At 43.6% G+C, this 23,187-nt stretch overlaps 1 protein-coding gene and 1 long non-coding RNA gene across 5 annotated transcripts in view; one reads left to right on the forward strand and one right to left on the reverse strand.

Moving 5' to 3' along the window:
• The window catches only part of Mettl24 (methyltransferase like 24), a 122,795-nt gene that overhangs the window by 95,501 nt on the left and 4,107 nt on the right, over positions 1–23,187 (forward strand). The window lies entirely within an intron of this gene.
• Positions 2,630–21,628, reverse strand: LOC120098819 (uncharacterized). Of its 3 annotated transcripts, none has more exons than XR_005497395.2 (6): positions 21,511–21,618; positions 12,171–12,247; positions 5,059–5,207; positions 4,688–4,886; positions 3,974–4,030; positions 2,630–2,827 (listed from the first exon to the last, which is right to left on the reverse strand). It is a non-coding gene; the product is annotated as an uncharacterized LOC120098819 (long non-coding RNA). The 3 variants fall into 3 exon arrangements; XR_005497393.2 differs by having other exon boundaries at positions 4,665–4,886; XR_005497394.2 differs by lacking the exon at positions 12,171–12,247 and having other exon boundaries at positions 4,665–4,886; positions 21,511–21,628.

The raw sequence follows: 23,187 nt of genomic DNA on the forward strand, positions 1-23,187 counted from the left end.
ATTCCTTCTTAAAGCGAGATCTTTCGAATGAATAAATAGTACAGCTTTACAAACTTGAGTCCGTGGTAGGTTGGGTTCAGTCGGACGCTGAGAGCCCAGATTGTCGGGCATCTATCTTGGTGTAAAACACTTAGCTGTGTTCATGGTGTTAACAGTCTTAGTGACCATTGCCTTTCTTGCCTTCCACTTTAAATGCACTCCTCTCTAAATTGCTTTAAAATCCCTTCTGTTCTGATATTTGCTCCCAGTTTTTACTATGAATCTGGCCCCCAAAATGTCAGCAATAATACTACCGCCTTGGAACTTCCTGGGTTGGCCTCCACAGAGACTCGGGACATGGACAGAATGGAGACAGAGTTTCATGCCACAGTGTGACAGGAGTGGCTTCTAGTCTAATTCCCAATGCCATCTCCTTTCCAACTAAACCTTCATAATTCAGTCTTCACCGCATTTCCTCTTGGCAACCTGGTCTTCTACACTCCTGCCAGAACTACCCACTAAACTCTGTGTTCTTCATCAAGTCTCTCTGACTTTTTTTTCTTTACAGTTAGTCTTTCTGAGGGCTCTGAACAATCTGGTTAGTGTGGTGGTTTGAGTAAGGCTCATCTATTTGAATACCTGGCCTCCAGTTCGGTGGAACTACTTCGGAAGGCTTAGTAGGTGTGGCCTTGTGGGAGGAGGCGTGCCACTGGAGGTGGGCTGCGAGGTTTCGAAAACCCACATCAGGACCACTTCCACCCTCTTTCTGCCTCCATCTCCTAGATAGATGTAAGCTTTCAGCTCTGCTCCAGTGCCATGCCTGCCTGCCACCATGTTCCCCACCAGGATGGAAATAGACTAAGCTTCTGAAACTCTAAGCCAGCCTCCAATTAAACGTTTTCTGTTATAAACTGCCTTGGTCATAGAGTGGAAACTAAGATAGCTAGGAACAATCAAAACAATGACTCCACTTCTTAGTACCGATTTTCTACGTTAGGTTTATTTTTGTTTGTGAGAGAGAAAATACTTGAAACCTACTTAAAAGGAAAAAAAAATTTGATTCATGGTATCAAAGGTTTCAGTTCCCAGCAACGTAGCTCCACTTTTTTTTTTATGGGACATGTAGGGATGGGGCAAAGCTGCTCACCTTGCGACAGGCAGGAAGGAAAAAGATGGAAAGGGACCAGGGACCCATGTGCCCTTCAGTGGCATTCTGTCTATAATCTGCTTCTAACTATAATCTACCTGCAAACTGTCAGCTAGGCCCCAGCTCCTGTTAGCCCATTCATCATGGACTTACCAGTGGATCTGTAGTCTACTGGTAAAGCTAATACCTTTCATGATCCAATCATCACTTAGTACTTCCACTCCTTGGAGACCGAGCTTTTGGGGGAACATTTTATATCCAAACTGCAATCGACGAGGACCTATAACTTTTAATAGATATAAATTATTAGGCTGTTGCCCTGTTGTCCACTACTTCCTTGTGGATGTCTCAGCTCTGCACAACCTTTAAAATATGCACCCCACTCTTGGAAAGTAGCCAAGAATAGCAGCATGTGATTTACATATGTAAGATGAGGTTGGGTTGCATCATACATGTAAGATGAGGTTGGGTTGCATCATACATGTAAGATGAGGTTGGGTTGCATCATACATGTAAGATGAGGTTGGGTTGCATCATACATGTAAGATGAGGTTGGGTTGCATCATACATGTAAGATGAGGTTGGGTTGCATCATACATGTACGATGAGGTTGGGTTGCATCATACATGTACGATGAGGTTGGGTTGCATCATACATGTACGATGAGGTTGGGTTGCATCATACATGTACGATGAGGTTGGGTTGCATCATACATGTACGATGAGGTTGGGTTGCATCATACATGTAAGATGAGGTTGGGTTGCATCATACATGTACGATGAGGTTGGGTTGCATCATACATGTACGATGAGGTTGGGTTGCATCATACATGTAAGATGAGGTTGGGTTGCATCATACATGTAAGATGAGGTTGGGTTGCATCATACATGTACGATGAGGTTGGGTTGCATCATACATGTACGATGAGGTTGGGTTGCATCATACATGTACGATGAGGTTGGGTTGCATCATACATGTACGATGAGGTTGGGTTGCATCATACATGTAAGATGAGGTTGGGTTGCATCATACATGTACGATGAGGTTGGGTTGCATCATACATGTAAGATGAGGTTGGGTTGCATCATACATGTACGATGAGGTTGGGTTGCATCATACATGTACGATGAGGTTGGGTTGCATCATACATGTAAGATGAGGTTGGGTTGCATCATACATGTAAGATTAGTTTGACTTGCATCATACATGTAAAATGAGGTTGGGTTACATCATACATGTACGATTAGGTTGGGTTGCATCTGGAAAAAAAACAAAATAAAGCAATAGCTTAACTGACAGAGACATTTCTTCCTCTGACATAAAAGAAGTCTAGAGCTGAGTGGGGAGACACCAAGCCACTGGGGCCCCATCGCTTCTATCTTTCCCTCTTTCATGGCTAAAATATAACCCTCTTCTCTTGATCCAGAAATGTTGACGGTCTAGCCATGACAACTTCACTCCAAGCAAGGATTGGAAGACACACTGAGTGAGGAAACTCGGAAATCTCACAGGACGGTTTTATCTCATTGGGTAGATTTCCGTTGCCTTACTGCACAACTATTGAGAAATTAGAAGACAGAGCCTTTTCCAGGACACATTTGACTCTTCCCACCCTTGTGGATCATTGGCAGATATTGGTCCTTCTTGGCAAAGGGAGCAGAGGCAACAGATGGGGGAGAGGATTTGGAAGTCCTGTGAGTCCTGTACAGTGAAAAAAAACACACAAGGACCAGCTTTAGGAAGGCAGATAAGCTTTACTTGGGGTTGAGTCAAGACATATAATTTGGGGGACTGTGATAGGAACACTCAAGATGGGTAAAGGTCACTGGCTGAAGGCTCAGGGACTGAATGCCTCATTAGTGTGGGGAAGCACTTCAGGAATCTCAGGTGCCCGCAGAACGGGTTCTTATCAGGAGAAAGGAAGTTGAACCTGTGATCTTAGTCTAGGCTACGTGACATTCCACAGGTAGAAATGTGGGGAGGTTTTGAACTCTCCAGATAAAGTCAGAGAAGAGGAAGCCCTGTCAATGAAGGGAGCCCTCCATACTGTGCTGAGCCCCAGGAGGCTATCCGAACAATGGCAGACTTTGACATTAATTAGCAGAGTTTTCCCAAAGGCATAGACATACATATAAATACGAAATAAAAATAAATGTCGACAAATTAAATGTGCTGAGAAATCACTCAGCCCTTAAGAGAACATGACACTCTCGCAGAGGATGGAGGTTAGAGCCATCTGTAAATCAAGGGTTTGTTGCTGAGGAAGAAAGAGAAACAGGGATGTGTGGGCAAGCAACAGCTGTACTGGAATAGTTACCTTCGAAATATCATATATATACATATATACATATATATATTACACATATACGCATACACACACACACACACACACACACACACACACACACACACACATATATATATATATATATATATATATATATATATATATATATATATATGCTGTTTTCCCCCATTTTGTAAAGGCATTTCTTAGAGAATTTTACGAGATTTGCATGTATTAATATCTGAACTTGTATTGATCAGAAATAGGTTTAGAAAACACCAGATTGTGCTTTTGGTACAAAGAGATTCTTGGCAGAGAGGGATGCTAGTAGGAGAAGGAAGATGTGCATCCTACTAAAATATGGCCGTCTTTAACTTGGCCACCTGTCTAGGTCTTCAAGTCTCCTTTTTTCTTCATGACTCTTTCCCTCCCTTCTCCCTTCTCTGTCTGACTCGACTCTCCTCCCCTCTCCTCCCCTCTCCTCTCCTCTCTGAGCCATGCTTGAGATGTAGGCATTAATCACTGAATTTGTTATCTTAAATGTGTCATTTGGGCCTTACCTTTCAAATGCAGAAGTTGGGCCGGATATTCACAAAGCCTAGACTAATGGCTCTAATCTGTAACAGAATACAAGAGAAGCACCAGTCATTTAGCTACCCATCTGTCACCCATCTCTCCGTAAGAACCCCATCTACCTATCCACTAACTCACCCACACAGGTATTATGGTGCATTTTCCAGATCCCTGGGAACGTACTAGAGGACGGGGATTCAAACCCAAGCCATCAGCTTACAGTCTAGCTCATAACTTTTCCCTCCTGTCAGAAAAATATGTAATCGAAGAAACTGTCTTCAATTGCCAGTGTGCCAGGTATAGATTACTCCTGGCTATCATATAAAATGCCTCTGTATAATTCCTGTAGGAAATTTTAATATCGCTTCTGAGCTATCTTCCCAAACGTGGGTGTTAGGAAGTAGAGAAAGCAGGCTTTGATGTTGCCATCATTTTTAACCGTGTGTATACGGGTCTACGTCTGGGCAGGTCTGTGAGTGTTTAAGTGCAGGTACCTATGGAGTCCAGAAGGAAGAATGAGATCGCCTGGAGATAAATGTGATTGTTGACTGCTTGGTGTGGGTGCTGGGAACCAATTCAGGCCCTGTGAAGGACCAGTGTGTGCCCCCCAACCACTGAGAGATCTGCCCTCAGGTTTTTGGGAGAGCGGGTAAGAATCAGGAGCTGTCACTGACGGACCCGATCCTGCTCCAGGTGCTCACAGGTGCTCCCAGGTGCTCCTAGGTGCTCCAGGTGCTCCAGGTGCTCACATGGTGATGTTTCAGGTGTGTTTCCTGTTTAGCCCCAAAATGGTCCTATGGTATGAAGTCTGTTGTTTTCCTCCAAGTCACTGGGAACTAACTTGTCCCAGACCGTTTGATTCGACAGTCTGACCTCGATCCAAGGTCCCCAGCCCTTATGCTGTCAATAGAAAAAAAGGGGGTCATGTATGTAAATGCATTTTCATACACAGTTCCAGGAAATGCAATTCCTGTGAATTTAGCAGGCTTTGACCTAAAGGGATCCATTTAAGCAGTTGGTTGTAAAACCACTGTCAATCTTCCAAGGCCAAATATCACCTATGTGGACATACCTTTCTGCATCTGCTGATGAGAAGGGGGTGGCGTCAGCCGAGCTGAGGGTGAGAGTCTCAGACATTCATGACAGGAACAACTCAGCCAGTGCCATCGTCAGAGATTCGCCAAGTGTGGTGCTTAGACCACCATCACCATCACCATCACCCTGGTTCCAGTGAGAAATACAAATCCTCAGCTCACACCATATCAACCAAGCCGGAAACTGTTCTCTAAAGGCCTGCAGACGCCAGGGCCGCATGCAGCGCTCTGCGCAGCGCCACCAGTCCGCAGCGCCACCAGTGAACGTCTGGGCGGAAATGGAGCATGCGTAACACGGTAGCCATTTGCCGCGCGCAGTTACAGAGCACTTGAGGTACAGAGGAGGAACCGTTGTGTGCTTGGCCCATATGGCGAATGGCTACTCTACAAAGCAGCACAGATGGGCAGCCTCCTCCAAGCCTTTATTTCTTCTGCTGAGCCCAGTAGAGATAATCTTTATGTGATTTCCCCAAGCAGAGTGCTTCAGCCGCGCGGTTTATAGATATGTCTGTCTGCAGCTGTGCGCACACACTTGTATCTGTTCTTACCCATTCGGCATCTAACTCTAGAGCGCGCCCACAGGTAACCCCTGAATTATTTTCATTGGAAGGACGGCGTTTGTCCTCAGATTTAAAAATGCCCCTTTTAATATTCTTAACAACTCGGTAACTTTTTTTTTTTTTTTGTCTCCCTGTCAATTAGTGCTGGGTATTCTTGCCTTCTTGCATTTGGCCATGTTTGCTGTGCACAGCATGTTATCTTTCTGGAGAGCATCTTTCTGGGTGCTCACTCAATCGATTGAGTGTATTGTTTATACATCTATTCACTAAAACGTAGCTTGCTGGCTCTCTGGCCAAAACTCAGTGCTCATAAATGCTTAACCTTGTTTCCTTGTAAATCCTTGGAACCAAGCTCTATAGATGCGTGTTTTAAGTCTCTTCTCACTTTAGAAATACTTCAGGGGTTGGGGATTTAGCTCAGTGGTAGAGCGCTTGCCTAGCAACCGCAAGGCCCTGGGTTCAGTCCCCAGCTCCGGAAAAAAAAAAAAAAAAAAAGAAATACTTCAGGATATTTGCATCAAGGCAATAGGCCAGGAGCATAGACCAATCAGAGGATGTAACTTTAGGTACAGAGCTCTGATCTTACAGTTGGGGAGAGGGGTGTGTGTGTGCATGTGTGCGTTCATGTCTGTGTGTGTCTGTGTGTGCCTGTGTTGTGTCTGTGTGTCTCTCTGTGTGTGTCTCTGTGTGTGTCTGTATGTGTCTGTGTGTGCCTGTGTTGTGTCTGTGTGTCTCTCTGTGTGTGTCTCTGTGTGTGTCTGTATGTGTCTGTGTGTGTCTGTGTTTGTGTATGTGTGTGTCTGTGTCTGTGTTTATGTGTGTTTGTGTGTCTGTGTTTGTGTGTCTGTGTGTGTCTGTCTGTGTTTGTATCTCTGTGTATGTTTGTATCTGTGTGTGTGTTTGTGTGTGTGTGTGTGTGTGTGTGTGTGTGTGTGAGCATGCGTATGCGTGCACACATGCAGAGGTCAGAGGAGGACTTCAAGTATCCCTGTTCATCTTCAGAGAGAGGCAGTGTCTCTCACTGAACCCGATGTTTGCTGTTTTGGCTAGGCTGGCTGACCGTCGATCCCCCAGGATCTCACCTCTATCCCTCAGCAGTTTCAGGTGAACGTGGCCATGCCCGACTTTTTATGTGGGTTCTGGGACCTGAACTCAGATCTTCATGCTTGTAAGACAAGTGCTGTTGGCCACTGGCCATCTCCTGGCTCTTTGACTGTTTTTCTCCTGGTCCCTGGATGCAACCACAGTAAAGCATGGTCCCTTACCATTGCAGGTTTCCAGTATCCTGTTCTACTTCTTGACTTGTCATGGGCTCAGCCATTCTCTCCTCCCCTCATCCCTAACGTGGGCATCTGGTCCATTCTTTGCATCCCCTCGCTAAGGCAGCGGGTTCTTGCCTAGTAGCCTCAGATTAGAATCTCCCACAAGCCGGATATCTGGAAGAACAGTCTTTGTAAATGTTGTCATTCCCTTTCAAACCCACAGAGGCTCTTCCCTGCAGAGGTCATTTCTGAGAGCTGATTACCACATAAAATATTTCCCTTTATTATTAGTTCAGAATTGGTCTCAGATTAGCTTAAGTGACCCTTTGTGCTTTTCATTATGTCCGGGGCAATTCTGGTCTCTCTTTCTTTCCCCGTGGTGGCAGAAGTTTTGCAGTTACATTTCTGGCAGCTGACAGTGTTCATTGAACTTGATTTAGTGTGTTTAAAGCTCCAGGGGAGACTTTTAATCCTTCTCGTATGGAAAAAGAATAGTTTGTCCTATTCTTCTACAGTAAGATCCCTTTCTATTGTGTTTAGCATTGGGTTTCTAGGTGAATAGCTGTCTTCCTTTAAGTAGACATGATATGTAGAAACTTAGCTTTACTTTAGCATTAAATAGCACCCTTCCTTAATTAAACCGAAAGGAAGGAAGAATTGATACTTGCAAATCCTGATTGAATATTGACTTAAACTGTAATAATTATAGGGAATTAATATATCTTGATTTTTTGGGTAAATAATGGATGATAAAAGTATTCATAAGTACTTTTAACTCACAATGATTTAAATTGAAGTTAAAACATGAGATCAATTACAGAACTCGACTTGTATACTTCTTTTCATGAATCTTTTGCTAAATGAAGAGTGTCTATAAATATCTCCCTGTGTGTGACCTCAAGCCCAGACAGCTGCTGATGAGGAAAGATGTGTTTGCAGGTAAAAATGCCGCCCGTGTGGTAGGTACGTCCCTTGTCTGGGCTAGGTGCTTGGTAAGCTGGTGGTTCGTAATGGCAATTTATTGATTATCACTTATGCAGCTTCAACCCAGATTTTGAGTAACCCTTTATTATTGATGGGAGTGGCCAACTTAAAACTGCACAAATGTTCTCTAGGTGGGAAAAGAATAATCTATACCTTTAAATTTTAGGATAGAGCAACATACATCAGAAACATCTTTGTTCCAATGGTTCAAGTCACAAGTCATAAGTAGATACCATCAAATACTTAGTTAAAACTGGCTATTTTGTTTGTTTTCTTTAAAAGACATTCAAATTTCTGTGTCACCCAGTAACATAAGTGCCGGGGGCCAGCCCTGACATTAGTCTTCTTTCTCCTGTTGGTTCTTCTTGAGGCAGTGGAGGGGGAAGAGTATCGGTGGAGGATAAGACTTTGTCTTTCAAGATACTTAGGGTTGCTGTATAATAATAAGTTTACTTATCTAAGTCTAAGTTACTATATTACTGTAGCTGATTTACTTATCTATGTCTAAGTCACTATGCTCTGCTACTGTAACTGTGTTCCTCTGAGGCCAGAAACTGCAGTCTCTGGCACTTAGCACCTCATTCTAAAACAGCAGGAGATCAAGTAGAGGATTACTTGCTGGAGCCTTCTCCCTTTTGTCCCTGTGCCTCTTGCTTGTCAGGCCAGGGGGAAGTTTGGAGCCCTAAACTTCTATTATTGAACCAAGAGAAGTGAATAGCGCTTGCAGAAGGAAAAGCTTCTACATAGCCAAATATGCATAAACGAATATAATTTCACACATAGATTCAATAAATGCACATTTATGCATTTCCACTCAATGTATAATCGGGCTCAGCTTACACGCATTCTCACAATTACATTCTTACACACACACATGCATACATTCTCACAATTACATACTTACACACACATCCATACTTACATATGCAATGGAGCAAAAGACCAAGCACTGGTGCAGAAAGAACTCACTCATTCTGGACGAAAGATGAGCTCCAATCTTTACTACATAGAGAAAGAAATAGCTTCTATCCTTTTGATGCCAAATGAATTAAACCCAAGTTTGTAAGAGAAAAGGCTTGTTCCTTTTAATAAGACTAAGCCTGTGTTGCTATTAAGAAATGACCTGGGGGCTGGGGATTTAGCTCAGTGGTAGAGCGCTTGCCTAGGAAGCGCAAGGCCCTGGGTTCGGTCCCCAGCTCCGGAAAAAAGACCAAAAAAAAAAAAAAAAAAAAGAAATGACCTGTTCTGTCCCGTGGTTAAGGAAAAACCTGCCTGTTCCTTCTGCTCTCTCCAGCTTCTTTTTTTCCCCTCCTTTTCCTCTGCATTCTGCACATTGCTCTCTTAGTATTTTAAGTTACCGATAGTCTCTAAGTTATTCCACTCTTCATTTTAGCTCAGTTCTCCTTAGCTCAATTCATCTCAGTTCTCCTTCACTCAGTCCTGACTCTTCTGCTCAGTCCCTTCCAGCTCGGTCCCTCCCAGCTCTGTCCTCTCCAGCTCTGTCTTTCTGTCTGTCTTCTCTTTGTTCTCAGCACTTAAACATCTTTCAGAATACATAATCACATGTTACAAGTTCATATGAAAGGTCAAATCATAAATTGAAATAGAAGTTTACAACAGAGAATGTTTACGTGCATATCCATCAGGAGTAATTATCTGGCTAAACATCCATCACCTGTCTCAGCTCCACAGGTTCACTGAAGGTTTAAAACTGTAACTAAGTTATTAGTGAAGTTTTGTATAGATAAATCCAGTCAATATTTTGTCCTTTGTCCTTGCACCTATAATAAATTATTTGTTCTCTTTTTATGACCCTTGATAATTGTTTTACAACCTCTTGGAATGCTCTGAGTAGGAGAAAGTCTGGTTACTATCTCAGAGCAATTAACTGGGGACACCTGGGAGACTGGCAGAGTTCTCACTGCAGTTTTAATTATCAGAGAAAGACTTAATACTGGTCCCACTATAAAAGAGCTTAATAATCACGTTATAATTTTAGGAATTCTTATAGGATCATAATAAGACTTAAGACATCATCTGTTTCTCTACACAGCATCACTACAAGAAAGTACATCTTCGTAGATCTGCAGAGATCTGCTCCAAAGGGGTGTGCTATTACTTAATGATTGTTATATGTGTTTAATAGCAGGAATCTTTCCTAAAATGAATCCCTTACAGCCTTGCTTAATAAGGGTGAACCAGTCGCAGACTATATAACAATCCAAGGCTGGCCATCTCACCCGCTAGTTATTAGCTTGTTCCGTTATGGTTCCTGACACATAAGAGCACAGGTAGGCTTAGAACTCCAGTGAGCAAAGCTGGGAGCGTAAGCTGATGACAGAACCCTCACAGTGCGCCTGAGGTCGTCAGTACTACATTTGAGTAGCGTTACATGGCTTTGAGGTAAGAAAAGGAGCCATGACCCGTGACAGTGGTGGGCTTCTTCTGCGGTCCAGTCTGCTTAGCACAACCTAGCTGGTCCCAGTGTCCCGAGTGTAGAGCCAGCAGACGCAACACATTAATCCTCTGCTTCCAGAAATTTATGTCAAGGAAATCACGGGACATGGTCAAAGTCTGATCCACAAATTAATTGATCGTATCCATTTGTAACATTATCAAAATTGTGAGAAACTTAGAAACCTGTCTGAAACGTCTTCTCTAGAGATTCAAAACATTAGATATGAAATTAAAGGGGAGTGGTTCTCAGTGAGGGGCGTGTGTGAGGGTGTCACCTAGTCACTTCTGTCAGAGCCCCCATCACTTCTTAAGAGAGACTCAGAGGCTTAGCTGGAGAAAACATTTTAGATGGAGATTCACCCATGTGGAAATCCATTCATGATCTGTCACAATTGGATGCACATTTGAGACTGGAGGGGATCTCAATGGTACAGCACTCACCTGACACTTGATTGCTGGGTTCATTCCCCACACAGCAGAAGACAGAGCACAGGCAAAGCATTCACTCTAGTTTTAGGGTTTTCTTTTCTTAAATCGTGTTTTAGACATACTCACACATGTTATAGCTTTAGTGTGTGTGTTGATAGGTGTTCAGAAGAAGCATTTTAAGCTCTTGATTAAAGTTTTAGAAATCCTTTTCTTTTGCTTGTTTGAGTTTAAATTTCTAGTTCTAGTTATTGATCACTGCATACACGAGGCAGCTTACAAACGGTAATGATTGATCATCATTCATGCGGGCTAAAGTTAGGGAATCGTTCTTGTCTTAGAGTTTCCATTGCCGTGAGCAGACACCATGACCAAGGCAACCCTTATAAGGTCAACATTCAATTAGGGCTGGCTTAGAGGTTCAGAGGGTCAGTCCATTATCATCAAGGCGGGAAGCATGGCAGCATCAGGGCAGTCATGGAGCCACAGGAGCTGAGGGTTCTACATCTTGTTCCAAAGGCAAGCAGAAGAAGACTGGCTACCACATGGCTAGGAGGAGGGTCTCAAAGCCCATCCCCATGGTGACACACTTCCTCCAAAATGGCCACACTGCCTCCAACAAGGCCACATCCCTCCAACAAGGCCACACCCCTCCAACAAGGCCACACCTCTCTAACAAGGCCACACCCCTCCAACAAGACCACACCCACTCCAACAAGGCCACACCTCCTCCAACAAGGCCACACCTCCTTCAACAAGGCCACACCTACTCCAATAAGGCCACGCCTACTCTAACAAGGCCACATCTCCTAATAGTACCTGTCCCTGGGCCAAGCATATTCAAACCACCACAGTTCTGCTGGTTGGATCTGACTCAGGTCTTTAATGAAGTCGGGTATTTGACTCTTGGTTTGAGGCTAGTCTCTTCACATGATCTCTCTGATAGGGCTGCTTCAGACTTTCTCAGAACATAGAGACCTGATGGGCAGTAGACATCTTGCACACTGTCTAGTTTCTAAGAACAAAGATATCAGTGAAGGTGGACGCTGTGGTACCTTCTGCGGCCCTGACAGGTGCTACAGTAAGACATAAGCGTCCATCTTGTCGTAAGCTCAGCAGGACTCAAGGATCCTGGCTACATGATTTGTGGGGCTCATTATAAATGAGATGAGGATTTTCCTGTTCAAAATGAACTAAGGCTTTCAAGGAAACAAGAGCAGAATACAGAGCAAGCTTAGGACCCATCTCTGTGTGTGGCCTATGTGATTGCCCAGGCTGCAGGCCTACGAAATTCACCACAGGGAGCAACCTGACATTATCCCTTGAAAGGAGTGTCAAGGTCACATTCTAGAAAAGCTTATGAGGTTGGAATTAGTATCTCCCATAGTCTCTGTGACTTACCTTCAATTAGTTTGGTGGCTCAGATGTGCGCTAGCTAAAATCGGAGATGACCATTAACAACAGAGGAGAGACAGTTACTGAAACAGAAACAAGGGTATATTTGACATATTGTGAAGGGAATGGTTATAAGAAAAGCAAGAGCTGCTAGGAGTCCACATAGAGGAAAAACAGGGTAGAGGGTCAGCTATCTGTAAGCCAACTAGAGGCCCCATAGGAGAGACCTGCCCTTCTGACACCTTTATCCCAGGTCTTTGAGGACATGTCTCTGTTGTTAAAGCCACCTAGGCAGTGGGAATTTTATACCACTCCAGGCAGACAAATGCCACACATCCTAGTCAGGGTAATCATTACTGTGATGAAACACCATGACCAAAGCAACTCCCCCATGGCCTGAGCATCAGCTCCTGACTCCAGTTCCCCGGGAAGAATTTATTTGGCTTACACCTGCCTATCGCTGTTCATTTCTGAAGGAAGTCAGCAGAGGAACTCAAAAAGGGCGGGTGTAGTGGCAATTCTGGAAGTTTGGTTTCATTAAAAAAAACAGAAGTATTATAAGACTATGTTTTCGTTTTAATCCCAGGTGTGGGATGTAAGGCAGCTTCAGACCGTCCACAGCAGCTGACTATGATTTGCCTCCTGCTCTAGCAGAGGTGTGATTTTGCCAGATGCAGATGGTTTTTGTGATTGTGTGATGCTTAGAATTCTGGAGACTTTTCGGAGAGCATATGAATGCTAGGGCCCCAAGAGGCAGGGATGGAGGGATGGGGTGGAGTGGGGTGTGATGGGGTGGGGTGGGTGGTTTATTAGTAGTCCTGTGAGAAGAAGAAATTAGATATCTTGAGAGTGAAGATCAAACTTGTCCCTGAGGAACTTGATGCCCTTAATCGGCAGGAAGTAGACTAACGATGATGCTATTCCCTTTCAGACCCTACCTTTATTCAGGGATCTCTTTCCTTGCCTCTCTACCCTTTTTTTCCCTCTCCTATCTAGTGTGAGGATGGTTGAGTTGTCATGTGGATGTTAGAAACTGAACCTGGGTCTTCTGAAAAAGAAGCCATTGCCCTTAGCTGCTGGGTCATTGCCCCAGACCAAGTTTTTACTGTTTTAATGTTTTGGCTTCACCTTCATTGCAACCATACGTTTGTGGGCTACTCTTGGTTCACATACCCTCTGCTGTATTTATTTCTTTTGTATTTTCCTTTTTGATAATGATAAAGCAGAAGCCCAAGACTATAAGTTGGAAGAAGGGTCCATTATTCAAACACGAGTAGAAAGGGCACAGAAAATTCAAATAGCTTCTTTAAGTTGAATCTCAGCTTTCACAGTTTACTTGGGTGACACCTGCAAATTTGGATATGCAACATGTGCATGTCGGGGTTTAAAGGGTGCTGTTGACGGCCATTTGTCACTAGTCCTTCAGTATCATGACTGTTCTCACTCTTGAAGACGTGAATGGGATATCCATGAGAAGGGACAACTTCTGCTTGTTCCCCAACGAGCTCATAGCTTAAATGAAATAGCCTACGAGTACCACATGGTTAGTTATTTCTCCTTCAGTTTCATGTGACCATCTTCGACAGCGTTCCGGGACAAATCCTCCCATGTCAACTCTATACTATCACCCTCCTACCCACCCCCTTCTTTCTCTGCCGATGCCCCGCCTCCTAATCCTGCCTCAGCCCATTGGCCATAGGCTTTTATTGACAGGTGATGCTTCCACACAGCATGTGAGAGATCCTCTCTACCTCTTTCACCACACATTTTTCTTTTCTTTCTTTTTAAAATTTGTTTTCTTGTATTTCTTTTTTTGTTGGAGTACATTCTCGACTTGTAGCCCAGGCTAGCCCAGAGCTTATGGATTTCGGGGTAGCCTTGAACTTAACACTAATCCTCCTGCTTCAGGTTCCTGAGGGCTGGAATTACAACCACTATACCCAGCTCTTCATTTCTTTGACTCATACATGGCATTGGATGTTCTCCTCATGTATCATGCATATCTTCATTGGAATTTGCTTAAATAAAAAGATGTGTGTGTGTGTGTGCGCGCGCGTGCCCGCGCGCGATTCTAAGGATCAAGTCTACTTAAAAAAAAGTAATGAAACAAATAACTGAAAGGACCTGGCCAGGAAGCTCTGTCAAGATGAGATCTGGTAATAATTTTAAGTACTTATAGTAAACTGAGAGAATTAGGCTTGTGACAGTTACATCAATTGCATCAGGTAAAACATTTTTTATTCCTATTATAATATTTAGGTATTTACTTCTATAGGTATTACATAAATCTAATATCAATTTAAGTTTCCCTGTGGTTGTGGTGAGCTGTCCGAAGACTTCACTGGGGCAGATTTACCACTTCCCTCCTTGGGTGGCCAGGGTAGGACAGATTGGGGCCCACAGCCTCTGCCAATGCTATTTTGCCCTTCATTTTCAGTGAGCCCAAATCCTCCTCTCATTTGGATCCACATACCATTTTTAGATATTGGCTCCATTTGTGTATCTGTGGTCTCAAATTTTCTTTCTTTTTTTCGGAGCTGAGGACCAAACCCAGGGCCTTGCACTTTCTAGGCAAGCGCTCTACCACTGAGCTAAATCCCCAACCCTGTGGTCTCAAATTACAATAGATAGTGCTTTGTACACAGCGCCTGTAACCTCAGAGCCAATGGTCATCCTGCTTACCCCATGTAAAGGCAGAGGAGTAACATAGAACCGTACTTGTCTTTAATTTCACAGTTCAATTACATGTAAACAAATCCACCGTGAGGGCAAGTAGATTATTCTGAAATGGATACAACTCATCGCTATTGATTGATTGTAGAATTTAAAAAATATCCCAGAGTCAAACTTCTGTGCTAGTACCTCAGTTTAGAGTGTCCATGGCTGCAATGAGACACCATAACTAAAGCAGCTAGGGAGGAAAGGGTTTATTCAGCTCACACTTCCACGGCCCTGTTCATCAGGGAAGGAAGTCAGGCAGGAACTCACACAGGTCCTGAACTTGAGGGCAGGTACTGATGCAGAGACCATGGAGGGATGCTGCTTACTGGCTGGCTCTCACGGCTTGCTCAGCCTGCTTTCTTATAGAACCCAGGACCACCTGCCTTAGGGGCACCACCCACAATAGGCTGGACCCTCCCACACCAATCACTGATTTAAAAAATGCCCCACAGGCTTGCCTACAGTTGGATATTATGGAGGCATTTTCTTAACTCTTCTCATTTGACTTTGTCTTGTGTCAAGTTGACATACAACTACGAGTCACTTGTTTTTCGTGAATATTTGTGAACTATCACTTAACTTATGTCTCAGACACAATTGATCTGAAAGATCAGAGGCCATGCTATTCCTGACCATGACAGGGCTCCTGCTGGCCATGACAAACAATACAATGAGTACTTGAGTTTTAATTTGTAAAAACAAAATACTAATATTTAACCTACCTCAAACTCACTTAGTGGCTTTATGCTGATGAATTCTTCATGTTTAATGTCCTTTCTCCGAAGTCACAATTTAGGACATGAAAACTAGCCCAAGTCTACACTTAACCTGGTTCATGCTAGGTAGCTCTGTGTAGTTAGGAGAGACATCCCTTCTTGAAGGCTACATTTAACTATTGGAGTTCTTGGCAAGCTGGAAAGATTCTTTCGATAAATTGGAATGAGATGTTCGCAGCCTCCAAATTGTTGGAGAATCAATCCTGTGCTTTGGGCTTATAAGGATGTCTAAAGTACTCAAGACAAACCCAGTGTGACGTCCATTTGTTGCTTCAACACAGAGTTAATTGCAATTTTAACTTCATATAATTGAAGTGTACCTCTGAACACTTACTGACATTTTACTAAATTACGCTTATATTCTTAATATAAATATAATGAGGCCTTATCAAAGCAGAAATGTCATAAAGTGCTGCTCTCAACTTGAGGCCTAGGGGCCAGAAGCTGGTAGGTAGCTCATGGTAGAACATTTCTGAGTGGCCATGAAACCCTCTGATGGCATCGGCAATCTCCAACATTTCATGTATTCTTATTTTTTATTTTTTAAATTGGAGCTGAGGACCAAACCCTGGACCTTGCGTTTTCTAGACAAGTGCTCTACCACTGAGCTGAATCCCCAACCCTCCTTACATGTATTCTTAATACTTAATTGTTGTTGATTTTATCTGGCCTCCCTTTATCCCGTCACCATGTATGTCCAAAGCTCCCTGCTGGCCCTTGCTAAATGGTGTTTGGACTGATGAATTGTTCATGTTTAATATTCTTTCCTTGGTGTCACATTTTTAGGACAATCTGATTTTTCTAGAAGATCCTCCTGATTGAGACAATGTGCGCCAGTGTCCCAACTCTAACACAGCATGAGCAGCTACAGTCCCTTGTGTGCCTTTCCCCCATTCTCTACAGCACCTTGTAAAGAAATCAAAGAAATGCCAGAGAGGAACACTAATTGTCGTGTTGCCTCCTCGGCTTTGATCTTCCAGGAGGTAGATCTGCAGGCTTTGTTCTAGAACTCACTCCTGGCTGCAGCAGCCATTAAGCTATGTCTGTGTGGTGCTATTTATCAAGTATATGGTAGCTTAAAGAAAATGTTTAATTCCTTCAGCTATGATATCCTCAAGCCTGTGGCCATTCGTTAAGCACTGAGAGCACATGACCTGCATTGAAAGAACCACCAGATGCTTTTTTTGTGTTGGAGATGTTTATAGCATTTGACAGCTAATGCTGTGGTTTGCCAAGTAGCCCTTTCAACATTTTACTTGTGAAATACACTTGATCTTAGCCAAAAGGCTGAGAAGCTTTACTTATGAAATAAAAAAAAAACTTAACAATAAAACATATTTTGGTTTCTCTTCATAGTTTTTCTTCCTTTTAAATGGAAACAGGGTCTTGCTAACGTAGCATAGGCTGTAGATTCCAGCCTGTCTTCAAGATTCCAATCTTCATGCCTCAGTCTCTGGAGTTCTGGGGCAATGCAGCAGTCTGTCATCATGCCTAACCTCAATAGTTTCTTCATTATTGTTCCTAATCCATTGGATATCCAGTATTCTCTGTCACTTTCCAAGGAAAGATGTCTCCATAAGCAAGTGCCAAGTATAGTTAATGTTCCTTCCTGAATAATAATTGCCCTACTTGGCTCGGTCTGTTGCTGTGATAAAATACTGGACCAAGATAAAATTTGGGAAGGAGAGGGTTTATTTGGGTTGCAGATTATAGATAGCAACATAGAGGAAGCCAGGGAAGGAGCTGGAGACAGAAACTGAAGTAGAGACCCTGGAGGTACACTGCTTACTGGCTTGCACCCAGGCTCATAGTCAGTTACATTCATTACACAGCTCAGACCCACCTGAGTAAGAATGGTACCACCCACGGTGGACTGGGCATCCGCCATCAACAACAATCAAAAAAATGTCTCACAGTCATGCAACAGTCCTTCTTTCCAGGAGTGGCAAACAGAACATCAGAATTAGCCATCACAGTATTCTAGTGAACGAAGGCTTTGCAGATCATTTCTTTCTGATTATTACTCTTACCTGCTAAACATCTATTTCTATGATTTGCATAAAGTACAACTGCTTTTAATCAATGGGGCCAATCATTTGCAGTGATGGTTGTGAATAAGTCGTGCTTGTCCCTTCTTCCCACGGTGGCTGGAATCTATTGCCTTTTCTGGGATCTGAGCTGGCTTTGTGATTTATTTTGACTGATAGGATGCAGTGAAATTTTGACATCGAGATGAGGTTTGACTTGAGAGGTGTAGCCCCCACTGTTGCCCTCTTCAAAGCCAGCCAGCATGAGCAAGATCTGCCAATCCTGCTGGGAGGCCTGTTAAAGAATAATCTTAGACAGAAACCTATAGATGAAAGGACACCATCTGTGAGCCTAGAGGGACGGGGAGACTTGTGGGAAAGTGCCCCAAACAGGTTGTACTTGATTGCACAGTAAAAAGAAGCAAGGGATGAGATGTGGGCATGTTTCCATAGTGATTTTGGTTAGCCTTTGAGATTTTGTGACTTGCCTGGGCTGGGTACTTAGCAAGGTTGAAGCTGCCAGTGTTGGCTGATGTAGTGACTGACAGGATAATGGTCACAATTGCCTTGAACAGTTGCTACCTTGGGCTCTCTTTAACAGAACCTCCCGTCCAAGCAGCAGATCCTGTCTTGCAAAAGCCCTGTTGCAACAGTTGCCTTGAGCGATGTTATGGGCTAAATCCTGCTTCGCTGGCGCTACGGAATGAGACCTTGATTGTAAATACCGTTGTTGGTAGATGTATGACCTAAAGTGAAGTCATAAGAGACCGTGCTTGGCTCTAATCCAAGATGGCCGACGCCACTGCTTGGCTCTAATCCAAGATGGCCGACGCCACTATGAAAAGGGGGAACTTGGACATAGACACAGAGACACAGAGAATACCATGCGATGGTGGAATCAGGAACCAGGTGATGCAGAAGCTAAGATTGTTGAGCCTAGAGAGGGGTAGGAACAGTTTCTCCTATAGGGAGAGACATGGACACTGAGATGTTGTAATGATGAGGTGACAAACTTCAGGTTTTAAGTCACCGGGTCTAAGACAGCCTAGAAAGCTCACTCCCATGCACAGTCCCTCCCCTTCAGTGTCTCCCTGCAGATCTGGGTGGATCAGTCTAGGGATAGACTTGTACTCTGGATGAGGATGCTGTCAGAAAGGCATCACATCTTAATCCAGTTAAAATTAAAATTGTCATTGCTTCAGGAAGTTGTGTGAAAGGCAACTTATGGAATCTTGGAAGCATAAGGAGAGGAAATAATATTTGATACCAGAACCTCTTCAATACCTTTGAAATTATACCAGACAAGATTGTTTCCTCTACCATCTCTGAGACTGTCCTATAAAAAACGTGTTTTCAATTATTCAAGAGTTTACCAGACATTATCATTTACTTGCTTTGCTCAAGAAACATGATTTAACCAACTATATTAAACTTGGCACCTGTTAATCCCGAGATACTCATTTGCATGATCTGGGGTACCATGATTGCTGCAAGCTGATATTAGAATCTTAAAAGTGGCATATCTTACCCAGAAATCTCTAGTACTTTGTAATGACAATAATATTGTCTGCATTATGCAGTAATAATGGAAATTACATTTGTAAAATAGTTCACGGTAATGGGACCTTCTGAAAGGCAAGAAAAAGGAAATGCACAACCGGAGAGAAAAACTTGTTTGGTTCACTGCATTCTGGTTGTCTGTATTCTCAGGTTGGGAGGCAGGGAAGAGTTTGTGGGCAACTCCATGCCCCACCACCCAAAGGCTGAGCAATAAAGAGCAGCCTGGACCATTCTCGTCAGAGTGGGGACTCTCAGGCTCTGGGGTCAAAGGTGGGGTGTTGTCTTAGTGGGCAAACCGTTTGCCCTTTAGAGGAGATTTTCATCGAGTGAGGAAAAGGTGGATTTCTAAAGCAAGCATGCATTTGCTATAACTCAGCGTTATTTGGTTCTCTTCTGGTTGCTTACAACGTCTGATTGACAATTTACTTAAAATATATCGGGGGGCTGGGGAGATTTCTCAGCAGGTAAGAGCACATGTTGCTCTTGCAGAGGATGCAGGTTTCTAGCACCCATGGAGCAGTTCACAACCATCTGTAACTCCAGTTCCAGGGGTTCTAATGCCCTCTTCTGACCTCTATGGGTCACCAAGCACATACAGATGTATACACATTCATGTATGCAAAACACCCATGCACATATGAATACAACTCTAAAATGTGCCTGGGCCATATATGATATATTCCTCTGTATCTTTACCAGTAGAATGTTTTCTGTCAACATTAGGTTAATGAACATTATCCTGCCATTCACCCACTCCCCAACTTCCTTGTTTGTTTTTCCTCCAATCTACTCTATTGAGCTACCATGTCCTTTTCACATTTAAATTTATTTATCTTACTCATCCTATCCAAACTCTCGGAAAACCACGGTGAAGATAAGTCTGTAGGGAACCTATGGAATTCTTGGCTGTGCGGCTCAATACGACACACGCTGCTCTTTGAATATTGGGTGCACTCTGTACCAATGAGGACGTTTTGTGAAATTTTGATTAATTTCTTTTGACAGCTTCATTACACTTAATCCAGGAGGATTCCGTCTAAAACTGCCAAGATTAAACAAAGCTATGGTAGCACCAGGGAACTGGGATGAAAAAAAATGGTGAAATCATCCCCTCAGGTCCCATCCATAGAATTAATTTAGGCTGGCCCATACTCCCAAAGAACCTTCCTCTTCTCAGTTATCTCCATGCAGAAGAATGTTGGTTTTCACCTTTTCCGTTTGTTTTGAAATCACGGACCCACAGCCAGTTTACAGACGCTGACTTTCCTAAGGCCTCTTGGCTTTCGGTTCCAGGAAGTCCCAAACAAGTGTGCAAGCCATGTGTTGCAGGTCTCAGGGTGTTAGGCAAAGCCCTCGTAACAGTTATATGTGATGTCTCTGTACCTTCTCCTCCATGCATCTCTGAACTCACTCCCAGAGGGCCTCCAGGGCCGTGGCTCTCATATTCCAACACCAACTGGGAAACTCACCAAAGCAGACAACAGTACTGACAAAAGGGGGGTGGGCAAGATTGTGTCCATCCATGTTTATAAACCAGCAAAGGTGGTCTCCTTCTGCAGAGTCGGATCCTAGTGACTCTGGCCAGCAGCTTCCTGGGGCTGCAGTGCTCACCTGGCATGTTTCCCTCCATCCCAGAATTCCTTGTGTCTGGTGCTGTCAGACTCCCTTTGTGTGGTGAAATTACCCACTTTGAAAAGTACTCTGAAAATTCAGTGATGCTGATTCAAGCACCTCGCTGACCCACTCTAAAACTCCCTGGAACACTGAGTTATGCTTTCTTTCCTTTTGTGGTTTCCTGGAAAGAAATATTCTTAAGTGGTTAGGAGCTGGAGAGATGGCTCAGTTGGTGCCCGCCAAGCAAACATGAGGGTCCCAGTTTAGATACCCAGCACCCACATAACTGCTGAGCACAGTGGCATCTATAACCCCAGCTCTGGGTGAGGGGGTGTCTGGGATAGAGATAGGGTGCCTCTTAGAGCTCATTGGCCAGCCAGTCCAGCCCCAATCATGGACTCCAGGTTCAACAAAAGACCTCATCTTGAAAAGTAGTAAGGTGAAGAGACACCTGATGTTGACCTCCGGCTTCCACACATAGGTGTACATACATGCACATGCCCATGCCTGCGCACGCACCCACACACACACGCACATGGTCTTAGTGTTCTATAACTGTGGAGAGACACCATGACCACGGCAACTCTAATAAAATCTATCATTTAACTGGGGATGGCTCACAGATTCAGAGGTTTAGTCCATTCTTACCACAGCAGGGAGCATGGCAGCACGCAGGCTGACGAGATACTGGAGAGGGATCTGAGAGTTCTACTTCAAGATCTGCAGGCAGAGGAAGGAGAGACACTGCGACCTGGCTTGAGCTTTTGGACCCTCAAAGCCTGCCCACAGTGACATACTTCCAAGGCCACACCCACGCAACAAGGCCACACCCACCTAAGGCCACACCCACACAACAAGGCCACACCCACCTAAGGCCCCCCAACAAGGCCACGCCCCCTAACGGGCCTTGAGGTATGAACCGCTGGGGGTCACTTTCATTCCAATCACCACAGTCACCAACAGAATTACCCTTTCTTTAGTGCTGATGTGTAATGACATGGACCTTGCAAAAGGAAGTACTTAGCTTGGGTTCTGGCACATTTTAGTAACTTGGTAACTTTTTTTTTATGGTGCTGCTGGTCATTGAAAGTAGGGGTCCCATGCCTGTCATCCAGGAAAGTGCTCTGTCACCAAGCCACGCCCACCCTGTTTCCGTTTTTTTTTTTTCCAGGAGGTATTTCAGATCCTACTATTCCAATGGATTTTGTGCAAACCTAGCAGAAAGGAGCTGACTCTCCTAACCTGATTAATTGCAAAGATAATCTCTCCCATCTTATCTCCTTCCTTTATTCCATTTAACTTAGGAAGTAAACCAAGTCAGATAATCAGATGTTTCACGGTGTGCTGTTTGTTTTGTTTTAGAATGTTATCCTGGGATATAATTAAAACAAATCATAGAATAATAATTCCAAAACTCAGAAACCCCAAATCTCTGTCTTAGGCTTCAAATCCTCTAGTGGATGATGCTTATGTGAATGGCCAGGCAGGCAGGGCTCTCTGTCATTCCTTCTGTGTGACCACCACCATTCCCTCTGTGTGACCACCATTCTATGAGGACTTGGCTAGGCTCTTTGCGGTGGCCAGGGTTGTGGGGAAAGCCTGAAGGGTATGGGGCGCTATGATGAATGCACCCTGATTTTCCCTCCTTGAACATCTAGTGTACTGGGCAGAAAGCAAGAGAGTCCACAATGCTGTCCACCTAGCACTGTTGCTTGTAGACATTAATGGTGTGAAATAGGGGTAGAAATCTGTCATACATGGCTCACTTGATTATTTAGATTGAAACACACACATCTAAGGCTTAAAAGCTGGCACCAACATATAAGAGAAAAAAAAGCAATATTTGTCTTTTTGGATCTTGATTAGAAAAGTGAAGCGAAGGCTGGAGAGATGGCCCAGCTGTTAAGAGCACTGTTGCTCTTCTGGAGGTCCTGAGTTCAAATCCCAGCAACCACATGGTGGCTCACAACCATCTGTAATGGGATCTGATGCCCTTCCCTTGTGTATCTGAAGACAGCTACAGTGTACTCACATACATAAAATAAAATAAATAAATCTTTAAGAGAAGAGAGAAAAGTGGGGAGAATCTTGGAGAAATTGAGGGAGGGAAAGAATATGATAAAAATATATTGTATAAAAATATTTGATAACTTTTTTAAAATGGACCCTTGGAAATGATTTCCAACTCTGAAAATTTAAAAATCCTGCTGCCATTGGAGGTAGACATGATTGATGATGCAATACAATACAACATAATACAATATGGTACAATACAATACAATATGAAGCAATATGATGCAATACAATACAATACAACATGATACA

Source organism: Rattus norvegicus, chromosome 20 (assembly GCF_036323735.1).
Source record: "Rattus norvegicus strain BN/NHsdMcwi chromosome 20, GRCr8, whole genome shotgun sequence".
NCBI lineage: Eukaryota > Metazoa > Chordata > Mammalia > Rodentia > Muridae > Rattus > Rattus norvegicus.